The sequence below is a fragment of the Cavia porcellus genome, unplaced genomic scaffold (genome assembly GCF_034190915.1).
Source record: "Cavia porcellus strain 051 isolate PalLab524CR breed Dunkin Hartley unplaced genomic scaffold, mCavPor4.1 scaffold_20, whole genome shotgun sequence".
In the NCBI taxonomy this organism is placed as follows: Eukaryota; Metazoa; Chordata; class Mammalia; order Rodentia; family Caviidae; genus Cavia; species Cavia porcellus.
The window spans coordinates 30,656,295-30,676,945 of NW_026947503.1; the positions used below are offsets into that span (position 1 = coordinate 30,656,295).

At 35.9% G+C, this 20,651-nt stretch overlaps 1 protein-coding gene and 1 non-coding gene across 6 annotated transcripts in view; both read right to left on the bottom strand.

Annotated features, from left to right (window-relative positions):
• Positions 1–20,651, bottom strand: part of Dcc (DCC netrin 1 receptor) — a 1,081,241-nt gene that overhangs the window by 786,948 nt on the left and 273,642 nt on the right. The gene's annotated exons all lie outside the window — the stretch shown is intronic.
• On the bottom strand, positions 2,250–2,410 carry LOC111758069 (U1 spliceosomal RNA). Its single transcript, XR_002792304.1, has one exon. It is a non-coding gene; the product is annotated as a U1 spliceosomal RNA (small nuclear RNA).

Below are 20,651 nucleotides of genomic sequence, written 5' to 3' on the forward strand. Positions count from 1 at the left end.
GTGATTTTGTATTTTCTTTATTAATATCTACTTGAGTTACATTAAAAATTAAAATATAATCATAGGGCGGGGGATTTAGCTCAGTGGCATAAGCGCCTGCCTTGCAAGCAGGCAGTCATGAGTTCGATCTCCGGTACCGATAAAAAGGAAAAAGACAACAACAACAACAACAACAACAAATATATATATATATATATATATATATATATATATATATAATCATACCTGACACACTAGTAACAAGTGAATATTTCCAAATAAATAAATGAACCAAAAAATAAGTACCCAATTTAGAAGGTAGCAAAAGGCAGATGACAAACAGACCATGACCACAAGTAGTTTTATGGAGCTGAAAAGATATGAGTTGAGCACACAATGGAGGTAACAGACGTAAAAATACCATATATAACAATATACTAACACAAATTTCATTATTCTGTATAACTATCGTGCATCAATGTAAAAGAGTTGAGCTTAAAACAGTTTTGCATATATTTCTACCTTATTTAAACTGAATCAATCAGCAATGACAGAAAGCTGAAGATGCCTTCATTTATAGGAATATAAACATTCACTAGAAGGTTCTGGCATTCAACCAGGCATAGGAAATACTTATTTTCACTAAAAGAAAAGGCTGGGTAGCTCATTGTTCTAAGCTCATAAAGAACTTCCTAGAATATTATATTCTTATTACATTCCATTATTTATACTTTCATCTCTAAATTCACAGCATAGACTAGCACATCCGACACTTTCAAGATGAGAAATCACTTTGTGAACTAACTGCACTTAATTAAAAAAATCTTTCCTTTTTCACTTATCACAAAAATGTAACCTGAGTGGATGTGAACATGCTTTCTTCGCTTACCTCCTGTCTGTGAGTCAGAGATTCAGTATCTAAAATCTCAGCTGCTTATTCTCTTTAGTTTCAAATTAAGTACTACTTTTTACTTCACTTTACATATGGTTGAAAATAAAAATAAGGTAGAAGCTATAGCCTCTGGAATTTTCAAATATATGAGACTGTCTGAAACTGAAGAATTTCACTTGTTCCCATTCTCTATTCAAACCCTAACCCAATAATAAATATTTAATTAATGCAAATATCCTATTTAACTTTCCAGTAAGTTGGCACCCTTATGCTTCCTTCCTGCTTTGATAGATTCATTCATTTTTTTCTACATGTTCAGAAAAGAAAAATAGTAGGAAAAATCAGGAGGTTAAAAAGACACCCCTTAATGAATGTGTTTAATAGCTGACATCTCTTCTTTCTTCTTGTTCGACTGAACTGGCACATACTCAGTGTGGCATTGTTCACTCTGAAGTGGTTTCCATTGTTTTTCAGGCTTCTACCAAGGCCTACTGACAGATGACCTATCAAATGCGTCTTCCTTTGTCTTCCAACCTCCCTACCACCCCTCATTTCTTCTCCTTCTTGTTTTGAAAAGGCACAATCTGCTCACCCTCTGGCTCTTCCTCCTCTCGGGGTAGCAGTTGGTAAGCCTGGGCCCCCCCCAAATCCAGGGGCTGTTATGCAGAGCGTGACTGGATCCCAATTATCCAAGGAGAAGTAGTGCATAAATTAGTAGATAGTGTTTCTAAAGCTGTCAGGGATAAATTGTTCTTATTTCCTGAAGCTGTCATAAGGAAGAAGGGAAATTCTAAGATGAGCTCTGACACCCCTGTTGCTTCTCAGAGACAAAGAGGTCTAAAAGTCTCCTGCCAGGCCCGAGTCAGGAATAGGCTTGCAAAATTCATAGTAGAGTTTTAGGAAATAAAATGGAATTGACGCTATCATTGGAAGGTAATGTGCAGGTCAAAATAGACAAAATAATATCTAAAAACAACAATAATCTTTTCACAAATCATGTGATGTGTGTATGCTTGGCCACTTGGAAGACACTGCAGCAGATACACCTGGCAGGAGCTCCTGCTAGTAGAGAACTAGACCAAGTCATCTCCTGTTATTGCTGAAGCTGTGTGAGCTCTGAGAACTTAAACCTGCACTTTGTTAAACCCTCCTAACAGGGAATGTCTGGGATTTGTCTTCTGTGCAAACAGAGATCTGCTATATTCTCTTCCCTGTCTTGGGACTCTAACTCTTGTCTTTGTCCCTCCTTCCCCTTTTGACATGCAGATTGTATAGAAAGACACATCATTTTTACAGGTTTCAATTATTTTTATATTGGATTACCCACCACACAACTACACATACAAATACCTACACACAATTGTGTAATTGTTTTAATAGGGGGAAGCATAAATGCAGCCCCCACTACCATAAATTAAGCACTCATGTTTCCCGCATTTGGGGAAATCTCAGAGGTCAGCATATCCCCATGCGATGGATGAGCCTCACCCTGGGAAAATCACCTCTGTGTTCATGGTATCTTCCCTGCCAGGTGAGTACCGAGTTACAATTTTAAAGACTTCTGTGAAAATACCTGGGAGTCATCTTTTTAAAAGTGTCCTCTTCTACATGATAGTTCTTCAAATTACACTTACAGCTCATTCTACAAATGAACTTCTGTAAAGTAAATCCTCCTAACAGGCAGGGGAAGTGATGTTATCATTTATACTAGTGAAGTGATAACAAGTTAGTACTTCCCACAGACAAATTAATTCTGTGCTTTCCAAATTTTGTGAAATTTTGTCAAAATACAAGGAGCTAAACTGAGGAAAAATACTGCTCACAAAAGATGAAAATAAAATCAGACCTTAAATTGTATTATACATATGATTGGCAGAAATACAACTCAAATACTTTTTCCTTTCTAAGTTTTTCTATTTAAATGATTATGTATCTGCTTTGTTCTATTTTAAAGTGAGTAAATTCAAAAACAAGCAGTTCCTTAAGAGAAGAAACTTTAATACTACTTTTGTTTACTTAAACCTGATATCAATCATTGTATTTCTTAGTGTCAGAACCCATATCAGGTTTTACATTTGAATTTTAGAAAAAGCTAAATCTATACTGCTATCCTACATGAATTAATGCTTCATATTCTTACATGGATGCTTTATCACATCATCGAATGTTAGAAAAGTTGATATAAATGAAACAAATACACACATATATGTGTATGCTGATGGTGAATTAATTCAAGTAATTAAACCTCTAAGAAACCAAGCATTTGATTGAAATTTATAACCTTTTGTTACCTCGGAATCTTAAATATGAGTCAGTTTCACAGACGGAAAGAAAACATTCTCCCCAGTTTGAACAAGAAAAGCTGTTCACTGTGTATGGTTCACATGAGAAATTACACTTTGACCTCCTTATGTTTGACTGGTTAAACTTGAAGTTTGTAGTCAAATATAATTACCAAAATACCACATAGGCATAAAATACTTTATCCCTACACTAGATATTACTCCATCACTGAGAATATGCAACTATTGTTTTTCAATAGATGGCACAAATCAGGCTGTGATTAAACAGTTACAATTCACTAACTTCTGGATGACATCCAAACTCTTCAAGCACATCTGCTCTGCACACCAGCAACATGTACAGCAAGTAGTGCAGTACAATCCACGTAACAATTTAAATATTTTATATAATTAATGATATGTAATTAAACGTAATGTAATTACATTTGGGTTCTCCGAGGTAACTATTTTACAATTAGTGTTTCATCAACAAATAGCTTTTCCAAAGCACAGCATAGTTCTTCTGACAGTAGCAAGCCATAGCCAGGAGTGTCCCTGTTAAAGTAAATAAATCATGGAGCAAAATCAAACATTCTAGCCCATCAGCCTTTGGTTTTTGATTATGATGGAAACAAGAAGCCACTCTGCTCTAAAACCACACATCAATCTAGATGTTTATAGGTTTGATTTCCCCATTGGGAAGGTCTAACCATGAGATGATCTTTCTGATAACTTTAAAGAAACAGTTAATTACCCCCAGAGGGCCCAAAAGGGAGAGACCTGGACTCTGCAGTCACGCCCCAGCAAGGCCCATGCAAGCAGCTACTGACCTGGCTCACTTTTTTTGGACGAGGAGACTATGGGGGCAGCATCTGAGACAGTGCTCTTCCGTGCTGAGATACCATTAGTACAACACCTGCACTGCATCGGCTGCCCAAAGCCATAATCCAGGCCCTGGCTCAGTTATTTGAATGGCCACACTGTACAGCATAATATTATCAACAGGATTTTAGTTTTGAGATATGCGGGCCACTGAGTTCATTTGTTGTATAGATATATGAGTTTAAAATACACCCTTTTATATAGATTTTATTGCTTTTAAAAAACTATAGTGAAAAAGTTTTTTCCTTAAAAAGAAGGCATAAAATGTAGCTCTCTTTCCCAGTTCTTCAGGTTCAGTGGTCTAAGACTCTATACCTTAGGCAGGAATCCAGATTTCCATTCAGCCCTTTTACTAGGAACAATTCTACCTTCTCTTGATTTTTCATATCCAGGAATAATTTTTTATTTGTTCCTTTTAGAATTGTTATACTAGCAGCAAACTATGACACATCTAAAGTAAATGTCAGATTAAATTTCCAGGCCATAATAATACAACAGGCATCTGGCAAAAACATGCTCAGATAAAATTTATAGTTTTGAGAGTGACTACTTTCAACTGTCACTGATTTTCCCTTATTTCTAAATCATGTTCTTGATTTTTGCATTTTCATTTTTTAAAAATTTACTTCCCTGAGGTGCCGGGGCTAGAACTCATGTCTTCATACACACAATGTAAGCACTACACCGAGCTACTGTGATGTCATCATGTTAAACATTTGAAAATGACTTTCCACTATAGAAACTGAGACTATAGCCTTCTCCTGCAACACAAACATACACTTCCCTTCTCCTCTCTCTCCATTTTGATGCAGCATATTTAATGAATTGTTAGTAGGACTATATTCATTGAACAGTTACACAGCATATGATGATAAATGATGAAACACCTTTCTCTATGAAAATTTTTATTTAACTTAGTATTACTTTTTAGCCACTTTCTTGTCAATCAATATAATTATTAGTAATTAACAACTCAAAATGACCTACTGAGCACTTTCCCAAAACAGATGAACACCTGAGGTTCCTTTTAGCAGCATAACTTTCCTCTTACAGTTACTACCATCCTGCCCCAGGCTCAGTGACTGCTGATCAATGGCTTCTCTGGAAGCTTGTCTTTCTGCACCAACCTGCAGGCTCCCTTTGCTTCTTTCCTACAGAGGACCCACCTTTCCTGGCCTTTGAGTCTTCCTCTTTATTGGGTCTCTGCTGTTTTAATAGAACCATATTCTCATGTAAAGGGTTATCTAGGAGATAAAATTTGGGAATCTTCAGTTTATAGATAGAATACTCATTTAAAATTTGGCTGCAGGTGGAATCCTATTTTGAAAATCATTTCTTCTGATATAGTGGATACCTTGGTTCATTGCCTTTGTGTCTTTAATGTGGCTATGGAAAAGTGTGCATCCTCCCCGAGTCTTTATTCTTTGGACTTAAATGATAGAGTTGGAATGCCATGTCTCCCCAAAATTCATGCATGGAAATTCTGGCTCCCAAGGTGGTAAAATTAGAAGGTGAGGCCTGTGGATGATGGCTAGATCATGGGACACTACTCTCATGAAGAGGGGTAGTGTCCTGGAGAAAGAGATTCCATAGAGCTGACTTGCCAGTCTCTCAGCCAAAAATCAAGAGGTCAACAAAATCTGTAGAAGCTGCTAGTACTTTAGTTTTGTACCTTCCAAGCTTAAGGACTGTGAGAAATCCATTTATAATGTTCATGAGTCACCCAATATAGTATACGGTATTTTGTGATGGCAGGCAGAATGGTCTAACACAGTAAATTTCCTTCCCTTCTTTCCTTCCTTCTTTCCTTCCTTTCTTCCTTCCTTCCTTCCTTCCTTCCTTCCTTCCTTCCTTCCTTCCTTCCTTATTTCCTTCCTTCCTTCCTTCCTTCCTTCCTTCCTTTCCTTCCTTCCATCCTTTCCTTTTCCCTTTCCCTTCCTCCTTCCCTTCCTTGGCATGTTAATCCCCACCATATTATTCTTAAAGTCCTCAAATATTATCACATCCCTTGGGGTAAATATTTTTCTTTATTGTGCTGGGAACGCAGCATGCTGGGCCTTTTCAGTCTGAAAACTCAAATACTTCTCCATGTTTTTTTCATTATTTCCTCCTCTCTGCTTTCTGGTGTTGTGTGTCAAGAACTATTATTACTCAGATGTTAAATCTCTTTGAACAATGGTTCTCAAGGTCCACTGCATAGTCCAGCAGTGTCAGGGAGATATGGGAGATTGCTGGAAATGTGCATTCAGGGGTGAACCACACACCTGACCTTCTGAATCTGAACACTTGGCATTGGGACCTAGAAATCTGTGTTTCAATCAGTCCTGTGTTTCTGATGCAACAAAAATTAGAAAATCTTATTTTAGAATGATTCTATAATTTTCTGTTTATATTTCATATTTTCTTTTTATCTGCTGCAAGATATCCTCAATATTATCCTTAAATCATTCTTTTGTATTTTACATTTTTAAAAACTTCCAGTTATTAATTTCTAAGCATTTTTTCTTACTCTTTGTATGTTTCTGTTCTTATCTTATAATCATTGGTTCTTATTTTATGATTGCTGAATTTTTTTAATCTGTCATAATATTAATTTAGTTGGGGATATAGCTCAGCAGCATAGTGCCTGCCTGGCAAGCACAACGTCATTAAGTTTGATTCCTGGTATCAAAATAAAACAATATTAATTGAGGATTTGTTCCGTTGATTTTAAGATTTCTTCCACATTCAGTGCAGTTCTCTTATCTTGAATTCTTTTATATGTTTTTATTTTGCTCCCTCTATTATCCCTGAAGATTTTAAAGGTATCTGGAATCCTTAGATGTTCATACTTGTCTTAAATAGAAGAAATAAAATGCTCCCAAACAGTATGCTTGCACAAGTGGAGTTTATAGGTATTCCTCTAGTTATCTGTCAGCATATACTGTGTTATTTCCTTTTCCTCTCCCTTTTGTAATGCTTTATTGCAAAAGTGTTGGCATGAACTTCTAAGATAACAATATGTAATATATTAACCAGTATTATTTTTCTACTATGTTTTTTTTGAAATTTTGCATTATTTGTACCCTTTTTTTTTCTGTTTTGCTTTTTAAAATAATAAAACAAAGTGCTGGAATTGTAGAGAAGGGCTGGGAGGAAAGGTATCAGCTTCCAGTTAGAAACATGTTCATTTTGAGGGGAGAAGGGAGAAGGTAGCCTACAATGATTGATTCTCACCTGTGCTAACACATCTGTGAAAATACTGTTACACTCATGGAAAAAAAGAGAATGTTGTTCCCTCAGTTCTAATGAATGACAAGCGATAGAAATAAAGATCTATAATTTAACAGTTAATGAACACGGGAAACACTGATTTGTTTTCTTTGATTTGTTATTTCAGGCACAGTTTTACCACCTTGACGCTAACAGTGACCTGCAGATACGTTAATTTTTTTAGATTTCAAAGTCAATGTAAACTTGAAGCAGAGCAATGTAATCGTAGATATGACTTGTTTGTGAATGTCACTTTAGTTCCCCTCTTTCTCACTGCAGATAATTGCATGGCATTTCTGCTCTATCTCTCTGTCCTGGTGGTTTGCGTTTGAATTGATTATTACTTGTCTTCCACAGATATTTCCCTTTCACTACTGTTAGTTGTAGGAAAAGGAGAGGGAGGAAGCATATGTAAAAATGCAATATGGTTATACAGTGTCTCTCATTGTCAGGCAAATAAATAGTAACTCAACAATAGTGGGAAGAGATGGGACACAATACTTGTGAAAACTCCTTCCCTCTGAAACTTACCAGTGTGTGTACCACTCATACAAAGGTGTGCTATGGTACAGTAACAGCAGTGTGGGACTCTGTAGGGCTAACTCATGACTGCTCTCTGCATTGACCAAGTAGCCAAGACTTAGAAAACTGTAACTTCTGGTTTATCTTCAAATTTTCAACACTGTAGACTTAGTTAAATGTTATAACCGTTGGGCTATAAAGGTCTATTTTGTAAGATGGAAATTCTAGACTATGAAAATATGCAGCAAGTTTTCCATATGATTATTATAATCCTTACATGTATACTCTTTAGCTTACATCTGTTGCCAGTGCTCATGCTGATTAGTATGAATGTGTATTATTATAAAGCTTGGGAAATCCTTTCCATTTCACTTTAATTTTTTCATTATAACTTTAAACAAATTATTATAAAATAAGAAATATATTGGGTACGATGATTCAAAACTAATTTTGAAGCTATAGCAAAAGTATATATGAAACATCGTCGGGAAAATAATGAATACATTCCAAAGCTCAAAGCATCTATTCATTCAACAGTTGTGTACATTTTGGCCTGGTTCATTTGTTTCCAGACTATATGACCTCTTATTAGGATGACTTTTTGATGCTAAAATCTTTCAGTAGCTTAAGTCAGTGAAGCACTGCATAAATGCAAATGAAAAGTAAGGTATTAGAGATTATGAGTCAGCTGCCACATCACTGGGTTAAGATGAACTTTAGAATCCCTGGATGGATGCTATTTAGGCCTGATCTAAGAGTCAGTCCTGATCAGCAGATTCCCCCAACCAATAGCATACTTAGACTGGTGCCATTTCTTTGATGTTCTTAGGTCCTTGAAAGATAAAATCGTGGTATTTTTGATGTTCATTTACTTCCAAAGTGTGAGGCTGATTTTTAAAACTTGAATATCGATCATTAACTTGTAGCAACCTTATGAGCAAGTCAAGTATCTGACTACTGTTGTACATTTTAGTTCCCATCTGTTCCCACTTTCCTTTTTTATCCTAATAGTAGAAAAAGATAGATTAAGTCTGGTCTGGAAAAATGGTAAAATCTTAAGACTTTTATCAATAGTAAGTGATTACTATGAGTTAAAACAAATTAATTTCAAATAACATTTTTCACTTTCAAAATTATTATTAAAATACTTTTTCTATTTACAAACAGTTGCTAGAAAACAGCAAGTAATGAATTATGTTGTATAAAGAATGCTGAATTAAACTCCTCTGGGATCAATCACTCGAAACCAAAATAGTTTGCTTGAAAACTATAAGCTATACATGCACATTTAAATCTAAATCAGTGTTCTTTTTCAGAATGGATGATCCAGGTGACTTTTAAAAACCTATTCTATTCTCAATTACTGTACAGAAATAGCCTGTGAAGCTTTCATCTTTCCCCACCAAAAAATCTGTTCTACTATTTCTTATGGAATGGAGATGTGTAGAATGATGATAAGAGATGAATTTTAAAGTTTTTAACTTTTTAATCATGCTTCTCGGACTAACTGGGAGTTGGCATTTTGTAGTTATGACAGTATAGAAACAGAAGATGAGCAGAAAATCAGCTCTGGTCCTGGGTTAATCACACAAAAATGAAACACTAGCGCCAGGTGTGACAAAGTATGTGTCTCAATCAAAGTAGAATGGGTAGTTTAAAATGTGCCAAAAGTTATTGAGGCAAAATATTAAGTAAAGATGAAATGAATTTGCAAGACTTTGTTTATCTGAGTACCTGTTCTAAAATAAAATTAGCCAATGACTCACATGATGTGGAGACTTTTGGATAATTAATCATATCTTGAAAGAAAACTTGCCACCTTTTCTACATAGGAAACAGCTGGTGTTGCTGGCTGGACCAGTGACAACTGGTTCCCTAACTGGGTTAACACTCTGATTCTCATTCACAGATTTGTTTTGTGATACTGAAAACTACTCTGTTTTCCCATCCTGGGTAATGGATAAAATCCATCAAAATCAAGCTAATCACATCATAAACATAGATAAAAATAGTGAGTGCGTCTACTTTCCTGTACAACAACTAAGACTGAAAAATGTGCTTGTATCTTAATTGGCTGAGAACTAAAATCAGAGTTCCCCTCCCATGAAAGAAATTTTTCAGAGGGTAGAAGTGTGGGATGATAACACTTTAAGTGTGGTGATTAATCAGTTCCATTTTCATTACTTTAGGCTGTGCAGGTTGAGAGCTAGAGTGTTTAGGTGACATGTAAGGATTATAGGGAGTACAACCCAATTCATCAAACATAGAATTTATAAGCCTGAAAAAATGCAAACATTAAGGAAAAGGAGGAAGAAGATAGTGCCTACGTATGTGGTGGTCATGTCCCATGAAAAAACAAATGTATAAATATATAATTACAATTTTGTCCCTCTAGCTGACATGATTAGGGCATGCGTCTCTTGGCTTATCCATGGCATATGTATTCCTCAGCCTAAAGAAGCCAGGAGGAGAAGAGATGCAGTCAATTGGAGGATTTGTTCAGTCTGAGAAACTATATTTGTCACTTGCTTCACACACACAGTGGGATATATCAGGGAGAGTACAGCATAGCTAAGCCAGCCCTCAGAAAACAGTTTGGTTTTTGTCTCACCAGGGGCTCAATCTTGTTGCACAGTACTGGTCCCATTTGCTTTAATCTCCTTCATGGTGGTTTCTCTATTAGTATGTAAAGGAAATCAACATATCCAAATGTCAGTACACTTGACTTTCTATACATGTGATGGTCATAGAATAAAGATCTTGTAAATGTCTCCCTAATAGAGTCACCATAAGAAAGTCTGCAGTCCAAGAGCTTTGAACGGCATATTTCTGATGCAGGCATTCTGATGTATTCTTTCTAGTAGTAAGGATGGATAGATACTTAGATTGCTACTGATAAATACAATATTCTTAGGAAACACATGGAGTTAATTTATTATCAGAAAAACTAAAAACACAAAAAAGACCACATAGAGTGTACGTGAAAGTTAAGGCCAGGCCTTGGTTTTATTCATACCACGTTCTTATCAAGTATATTACACTGAGCATGTTCCATGAGTGTGGGACTGTCGTAAGTCTTACTGTGGGCTCGTGTTAAAGGGTAGCCCCGGAAACCCCCTGACTTCTCTTTTCCTTTGCTGCAAAGTTGGCAAGTGATAGTGAAGATTCACGACAGAGGCAGTATGCACTATCGGGGCAGAATACCATGCACGTTAGGGGTGAGGGACTTTCAGGGACTCTGGGAAGGCAGTGAAGCAGCGGCAGTATCCTTCCTGACTGTTACGCCCACAACATCAGAGAAGTTCTTAGTGCGCACTGTGGCCAGCAGTGGTAAAACATCTTTACCTGATAATTTTGAGGACATCCAAAAGGAGGATGCACTTTTTCTCTGAAAAGAGTAAGCCTCTGGGAAACGGTAGAAATCAATACACTGGCGTCCTTCAGTTATGCTGTGGAAACTATATGTTCCCAGAAATATGAATATCTTAGGTATATAAAAGAAAGTGATATAAAGTAAAATAGAATTTTATCATGCTATTATTTGCACCTACCAAAGAGCTGTGAGTTGATCTTATTTGTATTAGAAACACACCCCATTTGACTATACAATAAGAACAATGTTTAAATGCTATAGGACATTTAAGTTGAAAGACAACACCACTTAAGTTTTGAATTCAAATGAAGTGGTAGTTATAAGAATAAGAGGAATTTATGAATGAAGAAAATAAAGTCTCAGGTCCTGAAACCAATACATATTTCTCAGATGAAGAAATACAAATGTCAAGTAACTATATTTAAAAATGTTCAACATCACTGGTCATTTGAGAAATGTAAATTAAAACCATCTCACTCTAGAATGAATGGCTCACATCAAGAAATCAGTGAATAAGAAATGCTAGAGAGACTGTGTGGGAAAAGGAACCCTTCTACACTGTTGGTGGCAGTGTAGACTGTTGCAACCACTGTAGAAATCTGTGTGGATATTCCTCAAAGCACTTGGTTTAGAGGTTCATTCATCCCAACTATTTTCCTTCTGGGTATTTCCCCAGAAGAACTGAAAACATAGCCTAGTAATGTATGTGATCCCATGTGGATAGCTGCATGATTTGTAAAAGCCAGATCTTGGAAACAATCCAAATGCCCATCAACTTAGGAATGGATAAAAAAGATGTGGTGTTTTTATATAATGGAGTACTACTCAGCTATAAAGAAGGATAAACTCTAGGCTTTTATAGGTAAATGGAAACAACTAGAGACCATACTCATAAGGGAAATAAATCTGACTCACATATGTAAACATCATATTATCTCACTAGTGTAAGAACCTGAAAGTAAATAAGATCCAGTAGTTACATTGGTATAGTGAAAGAGAAATAAACTGCTCAAAGGGAAATCATATTATTTGATCAATTTTGCAGGCCTGTATTTGGTAACCTATGCAATTACTTTGAAGATAACAATGTGTAATGTAACAACCATTGTTAAATTCATGTCATCTTATTTTGAAATTCTGTATCTGTATTTTGTTGCTGTTGTATTGTTGTGATCATCATTTAGTTTTTGTTGTTTGCTTGACTGCATTCTAACTTTTCTGTGCTTTTTTCTTTTTAAAATAAAAAATAAATAAATAAAGCCACAGGATATGCTAAAAGAACTGTATCCATATTGTAGCCTGCCTGTTGGAGATTAAATATCTTTGGTAGAATAAAATATATATAAAGTTGCTCACAGAGATATAACCTCGTTCTACCTGCTTACTCTCCAGTATCTTTCTATCCTGCTCTACACAGAACTCCAGAATGGGCATCCCTGTAAGATTACGGTAAAAAGAAGGTATATTTCTGTTATTTTGTAAGCATAAAATTTCAGACACAAAAGTGCATTCACTGATAGGCAGCAAGTAAAATCTTAACACAAAAGACAAGGATCCAGATTACCCTCTTTTGAGTACGACATATACACATCATTTCTTCCTATTTTGCCAGAGCAATGTAACCCATTTCAAATATCTGTAGCAATGAATTGTATGACTTCACATCAAGATAATAATCTAATCATCTAATGAAAGCAAGGTAGTAATATGAGACATTACATTTTACTAATACACTTGAACAAAATATAAAATATATAACATAGATATAATAGGTAATATGTAACATATAAATTGTATATAATACTTTGACATTTTTAACTAATTGTCTTTATCCACTTGGATTGCTATTGCAAAATACCATAGATTGAGTTTCATATAAATAGCAAACATTTAGATAGAGTTTCATATAAATAGCAAACATATGCAACATTTCAGGAAGCTTGAAAGTCCATGTTCAAGAGGCTGAAAAACTCAGTCTGTTGAATTTTGGTTCATTGATAGCCACATCTTCAGTGTGTCCTCATAGAGCTGAAGTTGTGAGGAAAATTACTGGGGTCTCTTTTATAAATGTGCTAATCCTATTCATTAGGGATCTGGTTCTAGACCTAATTATACCTCACAGATCCTACTTCCTAACATCATTACCTTTAGTGTTAGGATTTGTGTGGGACAACACATTTAGAAAATAGCATCAATACACTGTATTCTTATATGTATAAGAATATTTAATATAGGGTTAAGTAGGGACAAAATCTGCTGAACATTTTAAAGAAATGTCTAGTTAAACAAAGGATCTCAGAAATACAGCCTAAGTTGAAATTCAAGAAGCTAACTACATCACTTTTCAGTAAATTTGTATTTTGTTTGTTCATTTCGAATGAAATAAGTATTCTTAAAATTTTTTCTACCAAGGATTTAGATAATTTTATTATGTTCTTACTGGAGAAAAATTATTCAGTATTTATTTGTAATACAAGTGCCTATGTCTTTTAAGATACCATTATATACTTACTCTGAATATAACAAGTACACTTTATAAACCATTTTCCACACTGCATTAAATAAAAATAGGCATTTTTCTATTTAAAGGGTTTCAACAATAGGCACAGTAGAATATCATTTTTTCACAGCTCAGAGAAGACATGAATTAAGTTTAAGAATCTATTTGTCCATTTATCCAAAGTTACAGGCATAAAGGAACTGGGGATTTAGTTCAGTGCATGCCTGGCAAGCAAGGGAGAGGTCATGAGTTTGATCCCCAGTAACAAAACAAACAAACAAACAACAACAAACAAACACCCCAAAAAACAAAGTTACAGGAATAAGCTACAAAAAAAAAAATAAGCTACAAAGAGATCTTGTCATTTTTATTTCAAAGTTTCTACTTAGGGCGCTCTATTTTCAAGGAAGGTAAGAAACTCTACAGCTCAATTATTAATTTGTCAAAGCATTAGATAAAACAGGTTTCACCTCCTCTTAAGACCACTCAACTTTTCATGTTCAGCCATGACGAGGAGGCTTAACAAGCCCCTTGTGTCTCATTGCAGTGAAGCAGAACTGTGTTTTTCATCAACAACAACTGTGCTTGGATGAACTTTAATTTACTGGGCCTATATTCTCCCTCTCTCCCTCTTTAAAAATAAAGAATATACAATAAGAATCAGGATGATTGCTTAAAGGTGAAGGTGATAAGCTGGTCAACATGAAAATGTGTTGATTTCACCATCCATTTGTGTGTATTCACCTTCAGGAAACTTTTGGTGCTATAACTCAGTAAGAATTAATTTTTGTAGTGATAGATGGAGGCTTTAAGGTCAGGTGATTTAATTTATGTCAGGAGAAGAAAGACAATAAAAACAGTTGACTAAACCAGGTGAAATAGTGTCCTTGGCTGGAAGTGAGGTCCTTAGTCTTGAAGCAATAAGCAGCATTTAAATTACTGCAGAAACAATCAAGCCTGGAGTCTAAGGTTGAGAATCCTCACAAATAGCTTTTCATGTTTAACTGTGCAGAGAAGAGGGTGTGATTAAGAGCTAAGTGTATTCCTTTTCAACCAAAATTCATACATCGAAGTCCTAACATATATTATCTAGGGATGTGTCCGAATCTGGAGATAAGGTTTTAAAAAGATGATTCAGTTAAAGTGAAGGTTTTAGAGGCTTCTAGTCAGATTTGACTATTGTCCTTATAAGATACAATTTGCACACACAGGAAGACACCATGCGTATGCAGACATGTGAAAAGTACACGTGAAAGCACAGAGAGAAAGAAGCCGTCCACTAACCATGCAGAGAGCCACCAAAAGAGATGCAACTTCATGACCCTGGGCCTTGGACTTCTTATCACCAGAACTGTGGGGAAATAACTTTTCATTGTTTATGCTTTCTAGGAGCTTCAACAAACGAGTACATATGAAAGGTGATCCCTTCGGCTTTTTCCTCTTTGTTGTTATGCTGCCATTATTCTAGTCCAAAATAATGGTTCTGTGTTGGTGCCAGTCAGGCAGGGCTAAAGCAAATATTTGCATGTGACTCCCTGCCAACCTGTCTGGCTTTATTTTGGCTCTTGTGATCAGTATTTGCCCTAATTAGACTGTAAGCATCTCCAGCCACACTCGATGTGGACCTCAGTAGCAAGAATTAGTAAATATGTGAGGAAAGTGAGCCTTTAGTGGGGCAGCCAGGCACTTCTTTCATGGCTTCTAATTAAGAGTATACCTTCAGCCTCTGATAAAATGAAGGAATAACTCATCCAGCAGGAGGAGCTCTACAAAGTAAGCAAAGAAAAGCAAAGGCATAAATGCACTCATTTAAAAACGCAGTTTAGATTTTATCACCAAAAGGAATGAAGCTCTAAACCTTAATAAAGATGGATTAAGCTGCAAGAAATGTATGATAAGGTGCTGCATGCACTTTTCTGGACAATAAAAGCAGAGTACCTGCTTAAATATCTTCAGTCTGAAATGAAGAATGACAATCTACCAGCATCTGTATGCTGATAGTCAAGGTAAAGGAACTGGAGCAAATGGAACATGAAAAAAGTTAAAGAAGTAAATGATCATGAAGGCGTTTACACCTTTTTCTCTTTTTACAGTGTAATTTCCTACCTAGAAGAATTCTTCTCATCCTTAATCTCCTTATATTTTATGTCCTCTCCTCTGGAAAACAATTGACCTCCCAGACATTCTAAACTCCCATTGTTCTTAAAACATACCACAAGTTTAGCATCTATCAGATTGTACAGCAATCATTATACTATTTATTTACATTTAAATATTGATTTATGATACACTGCTATTTTACATACCAATGCAATGTAATCCAACCATGCAATGATTCTTTCTTGTCACATTAGAATTTTAGTTTATACTTATTGAGTTGTTTTAGACTTTAAACATAAATTGCTTATGTCATGACAGCCACACCAAAATTAAAATGTAAAGCAAAAGTCTGAGTAAATTATTCCTGAAACTTCTTTAAACTCAGAATCTAACACTTCTTAGGCACCTTTTGAGTCAAAGTTATGGATATCTATCCTACACAACTTTACCCTCTTCATTATTGGGAACATCTGTAGACAACATTTCTAAAAGAGAATGCTGTCCCATTATGTCTAAGATTTTCTTCAAAATCTCTGATTTTGGCATACCCTCAGCAAGGTATGCCTTTACACAGGCCATGGTAGTTGTCTCAGCAATAATTATCATATTCTAAGATGGCAAATTGTGAAAAGTTGCCCTTTAGAAGTGAGGAAACACACTAATTGATAAACTCTTTCTTCCTCATCATTTTTTGTCTGTTTTTAATATTTTCTGTGTTTTTGAAGCTGAGTTAATTCCTGTCAGGTGGAAGGATCTAGGAAATTGTGTATCCCAAACACCACAAAAGTGCTGCCTGTCATTCCAAATGCCCCAAAACAATTTACAAGAATTGACTTTCTACTTACACCAGTTCTGTATCCACCACCCTACACACACACACACACACACACACACACACACACACACACACACACACACTCTGCCCTTAAGTCCTGGAGAAAGGCACTGTGATTCACTGTGGCTCCAAGGGAGAATAGAGAAACATGATAGTTGTACTCGGTGAGGTCAAGTATCTGAGGCTGCAAAAGCTCACAAGAGGGCCATGAAGTTCCATGCTGCCAAAATCTTGTTTAACTTACTTTGATAGTGTCCTAAAGACACCATGAAATGTTTGATTCCTTGAAGACACTGAGAAAATTCCAGTAAGTATTTTGAAAACGTCAAACAAAATACGCTGGTTGAGTTTTTGCAGAAAAGGTCATAGGGGAGGGGCTGAGATTTTTGTGCTTTGCACTTGGAAAGAGAGTTATATCTTTAAGTGGGTCACAAATAAGTCTTCACCCTATAAACAGCAAAGAGTTGTATCTAAACTTCCGGGGACTGTGAGCTGCCTATGATTGTGCCCTTACTGATTCAGTGTAGCTACTGTGAATCCCTCTCGCCTTCCTTTGATAGCTTTTCCTATGAACAATGAGCATTGACTAATAGAGAGACGTTAGACAGAATTTCCATTGACCAAAGGGTTAGATAGAAGACTCAATGCAGTATGTTTAACCTCCTAGTTCTTGTCCTATCAGTGTTCTCAAGTTTTTTTTTTTCTGTAGTATAGAATTTAATTTTATCTTTATAGAGTATTCTGAAATCAAAGATGGCAATGCATACTTTGTGTACACTCAGCAAACGACTTTTACAATGGTTTACACTTCTTTTCATTTATTCCTTGATACTGCCCATGTTGCAGGTTTCACATGGGTGAAATATGGTTTTAAGTTTTGATAACCTTGTCTCCTTCCTGGAGGCAGTGAGAGCACATTTTTTTCTTCTGAAGCAATGCTTCACTTTCCTCTGGTCTACTCAGGGTGCTGTCACCTTTCCATGTTCTTGAGAGCATCATTTTTCATGCTCCTTTCTTGAGTGCTTTTTCTAATTCTCCTACTTTTCTTCTCCCAGTCTGAACAGAGAATTCGTCCACCTATTTACTATTTCTAATATAATTACAGTAGCAGCAAGTGATCCTGTAATCTGTCATCCCTTGTCTTTAAAGTAACCCCTGAGCCTAATCCCTTTCTGGAGCCCTTATTATCTGAGGTCAGAAATAGGATGGATATATCAGAGGCACTTGTTGTATACGGCTGCTATTTCTCTATAAACGTTGTTTGGAAAATATATTCATTTCATTCATATTTCAGTATTTGAGGAATGACTAAATAAAATATGTGACATAAAGCAATACGATGAAGACTTCACATATTTAAAAGTAAGTAGCAGGTTAAAATATTACATATATGCATGAATGAAAGAGGTAAAAATCAACTGCATAACTTTCTAATAGGTACATACATGTAAACATAAGAAAAATTAGCCCTGCGGCTCAGAGGGAGGATAAGATATAATTCTGTAGGGATTTTAGCTGTTTCCCTAAATTTTTACTTTCATTTTAAAAAGACATAAATCTTTTAAAAACACAAAAATTGAAGGTGGGAAGACTGTTAATTTTAATTTTGAAGAGTGTAGGTAATTTGTTACATTACCCTTTATATGTCTTGTATTTTGAAATTTAACATAAAAAATCCTCATCTCTGAGTAAATGAGAGAACTCTTTTATTTCATTATATGAAACAAAAAACTATTTTGTCATTTTCTATTCAGTAGGACATGTATGTAGATGTTTATCGTTTGTCCCTATGTGGATGGTAAACTGCATGAACTTCACTTGCCACTGTGTCCTCAGTTCTAAATTAACATCTGCTGCATCCTAAACTAACAAATGAATACTTGTTGAACAAATGAAGTTACACTGATCGATCTGGATGTGTATCTATTAGTCTTTTTAAAGATATATAATTGCATCAATTTAGTATTTGGAATAAAGTTTAGTAAAATGTCCTCCACTGAAGTATGTAACTAATGCATTATCAGAATTACATGCCTTGTGCAAAGTGAAATGTACATTTTTCTTCATGATGGGGGAGGTTATTAAGGTCTAGAAGCAAACAGACAACTCAGAGAAGCAAGGGAACTCATGGTGATGACCATTACATTTATTTATTCTTTTACTTTTTTGCATTACTGGAGATTGAACCCAAAGCCTTCTCACTAAACAGTATCTCCTGCTCTTTTTAAAAATTTAATTTTTAAAATTTTGAGACAGGGTCCCTACAAGTTGCTAGTTGCCTAGGCTGAGTTTGAACTTGTGATCTTCTTGTCCTAGCTTTATAGAGTGCTAGGAATATATGTGTGTACCATGGCAGCACAATGATAGCCGTGTTTACCACCAACATAGCATTACTAGAGTTCAACTACGATTTATCCGGAATTCTCAAAGAGTGAGAGATTGTGCTGGCTTCTTCACAAGTAGAAACTTAATTAATTAATTTTTTTTTGTCCTAAAATGAGTTATGAGTCCAATGCTGCACATATGCATGAAGCTCAGAGGGCTCTCTTACTGAAGATTTGATAGGTAGTGACCTAAAGAGTATTGTCTCGTGGGATGTTCTATTTCTGAGTTCCAGGTCTTAGCTGCTGTATGACTGTTACATTTAATTGTTTTTCCTTTTTCCCTTTGACCGCCAGGGTCATTTTAGTGATGGCTTACTCCATCAGCTTTATTGGATTTTTCACAACCAAATTTATGGGACTATACACTTATGGGGTTGGCGGGGACTTTATCAATCAATAGTCTTCTTTGGTGATGAACAACCAGATATTTACTGGCATGTAACTGCCCTCCCCAGACCAACTACTATTTTCCAGAAGCTGCACAAAAACAATTCCCAGGAGGCCAGTGTTCTTTCATGAGTGCCTAGCACAGTTGTTTCACTGTCAGATAAGAGCCTTCTACTGTGGCTTCAAATCAACCTGGCAATCATGAGCCTTCCTTTGGAGGTGCTGCTGAGAACTCACTTCCTCATTTCTCCTGCTGAACTGTTTCCTAAATCAGGATCTCAACTCTCACATTGTGACAAGCCATCAATATGGAGATAAAAGTTATAAAATTTCAAGGACTTGTAACATAGTTCCCCAAAGCATTTAATGTATTTGTTGAGAAATATCTATTTTGGTGACAGAAGTCTGTTGGCCCATTCCTATATCCCCCAGTCATCACTGACTCTGTTCAGTCATCAGTGTCTTATTCATCACGTTCCAAAAACCATAACCAAGGAGATGATAGGAGATGAAAGGAAAAAAAGAAGAAAGGAAAGGAAAACAAAAAAAAAGGAAAGCAAAAAATCAATATCTCTCCGAATTCCTTTACACTTGCTGGGATTCTTGCAGGGAGAACGCTTTGCAGGATAAAGAGTTAGCATTTTTCTCTAGTATAGAAAGATGCTGGAAAAAGAAAATGTGGTTATTTTTCCAAGTTGAACAAATAGACATCCAATGTGTTAGTTTGTCTCTCATCCCCCAACCAAGCCTTCTCTCCTTTTTCCTGGAAAGATATATAATCAGAGAGCTTTGCAAGAGGAATAATACTTCACAAGCATCTACCTGTCTCTCCATTTCAGGGTACTAATTCTAGATAGGTCAGCAAAATTGGATGTCAGAGGTATCCTTACCCCTAAGGTGTTTGCCTCAGTGTAGTCTTAAAATTGATTTTCACAGAACTATTTCTCTTAAAATTTCCTTATTTGTGTCCTTGAGGTTATTCATTTTCAAATTTATTCTCTTTTGTTGCTTATTCATTTTCAAGTCTAGCAAAAGCTAGGAAGAATCAGCAGAGACAAGGTACAAAGTCCAGTCTCAAGTACAGGTCTATGAAAATACCTGAGGGACAACAGGGCTTTAGAATAACCACTAAGTCCCAGGTCCCAGTACCCTTCCCTGGCTCTCCACACAGTGGTATAGCACCAGAATCACAAAGTTCTTTGGCATTAAGTTCTTGCAGTAGACTCTCTTTCTGCCAGTAGCCGCATCTTTAAGTTGGATGAT